Here is a 2,525-nt window from a genome sequence, read left to right as displayed (position 1 = left end):
CACATCATTATTATTATTACTATTTATATTTATAATATTATTATTTACTAGAGAGTATTTGCTCTCTCACAGCTCCTGGAATCTAACCAAGGACTATGAATTCTTTGCATTCAGTGACACACATTGCAAAAGCAAATAAACATCTTTGTTCCAAAATGTTTAAGTCCTGTATTCCTCCTATCTTTCAAAAAAAGATTTTTGACATCATTATTATTATTACTATTTATATTTATAATATTATTATTTACTAGAGAGTATTTGCTCTCTCACAGCTCCTGGAATCTAACCAAGGACTATGAATTCTTTGCATTCAGTGACACACATTGCAAAAGCAAATAAACATCTTTGTTCCAAAATGTTTAAGTCCTGTATTCCTCCTATCTTTCAAAAAAAGATTTTTGAATATCTGAAAATGAACATGTTTTTATCTTTTAGGCATAAAAAGATACCTTCACAATATTAGAGCAAGCTGACATACATACAGATTATCTGTCAGCTGTCTTCAGTGGGAGGACCTATGGAAAAATCTTTCCAGAGAGCCAAACTTTGCCCAGATTGCCAAGTGATTGTAAATTTACAGACTAATTTGTTTGGTTTTTTTTTTAATCTTGAAACCTCCTCATTGACTTGACTGACAAGTAATACATTTCACACCCCCCAGTGACTGCCATCAGGTGTTAATTTTCACTTATGTTTGGCCTAGAGTAGATTTGAACCATTGACCCATTAGTGAAAATATCTGCATCTCATTGCCAATCTTTTAGGCTCTCCAGTCCTCTGGCATTACTAAAAAGCAAATAAAAAGTTATTAAAATGTAGCCAGTATCACACAGACCATTCCTCTTAGTCTTTTTGAAATGTTTGTCTGCAAAAATAATTACACAGCAGCTATTAGATATTATGGGTAAATAGTGTTTCTTTATATGGATAAAAGTGGATAATGTATTGCTTATTTATCTCTGCATTTTAACAGGCAGAAGAATGACCTTTTCCAGTTTTTACAACATCAGCACTACATGTTTGAAGGGTACATAGTAAAAAAGTTCTAATCTGCCCAAGTAACTTACAGGAAGTGATTGATTCAAATAGTTGTTTCATTTAATGTTATACCTTCTTACTTCTAGTACTGCCATCTTGGTCAAGATTTCAGTTTCTGTCGTGCCACTCAGCAAACTGAAAGAGACTGGATTAGCCAGGGAACTATGATGTTTGGAGTATCTGCAGGTGGACTAATGCAGCAACAAATTACAAGATGTCCTGTACCTGAAACATTTAGGGTTAGCACAAAGAGGATGAAAGTGCAAAGAGATGAATATTGGGAATACCCAAGGGAAGGAGACACCAATCCTTCTATTTCTTCTTCAGAAGTTGTCCTAAAATTGTTCAGGTTACATCTCTCTGCAAATCTATGCCTACGTTATGTCAGTTTTTCTAATCCCAAACAAAATTTTTAATCTGGTCTCTCTTTGGAAAAGTCATACCATTTTACTCTATCAATTTCTTTTTTACAGTGCTGTCACTACTCTGCTAGTTATGTTTGAGTTTTCACAGAGCAAAACCAAAGTGGGAATAGATGAAGAATAAAGAACAATCACAAATATAAGTAGGCAAAAAGTAAAGAATGAATTCCAACTTTGTTTCTAGTAAGCTAAAGTGATAATTTATTTTTAAATTACTAAAATAACCCAAAAATCTAGAGCAGATTTTCTTTACAGTGAGATGAAACTTTCCTCATCTGAAAATTATCAGCTCATCCTCTAGCATTCCCTTAGAGTCTGTAAGTAGAATCATAGAATAGTTTGGGTTGGAAGGGACCTCTAAAGGTCATCTAGTCCAAACCCCTGCTATTAACAGGGACATCTTCAACTAGATCAGCTTGCTCAGAGCCCCCTCCAACCTCACCTTGAATGTTTCCAGGCATGGGGCATCTCCTACCTCTCTGGGCAATCTGTTCCAGCGCTTCACCACACTCAGTGTAAAAAATTTCTTCCTTATATCTAGTCTGAATCTACCCTCTTTTAGTTTAAAACCATTACACCTTGTCCTATCACTACAGGCCCTACTAAAACGTCAGTCCCCATCCTTCTTACAGGCCCCCTTTAGGTATTCAAAGGCTGCAATAAGGTGTCCCCAGAGCCTTTTCTTCTCAAGGCTGAACAACCCCAACTCTCTCAGACTGTCCTCATAGGAGAGGTGTTCCACCCCCCTGATCATTTTTCTGACCCTCCTCTGGAACTGCTCCAACAGGTCCATGTCTTTCCTGGACGGAAGACTCCAGAGCTGGATGCAGGACTCCAGGTGAGGTCTCACCAGAGCAGAGTAAAGGGGCAGAACCACCTCCCTCGACCTGCTGGCCATGCTTATTTTGGTGCAGCTCAGGATACAGCTGGCTTTTTGGGCTGCGAGCGCACATTGCTGGCTCCTGTCCAGCTTTTCATCCACCAGTACCCCCAAGTCCTTCTCGGCAGGGCTGCTCTCAATCCCTTCATCCCCCAGCCTGTATTGATACTGGGGGTTGCCCCAAC

Source organism: Aptenodytes forsteri, unplaced genomic scaffold, assembly GCF_000699145.1.
Source record: "Aptenodytes forsteri isolate BGI_AS27 unplaced genomic scaffold, ASM69914v1 Scaffold46, whole genome shotgun sequence".
NCBI lineage: Eukaryota > Metazoa > Chordata > Aves > Sphenisciformes > Spheniscidae > Aptenodytes > Aptenodytes forsteri.
Note: the sequence above shows the minus strand (reverse complement) of the source record.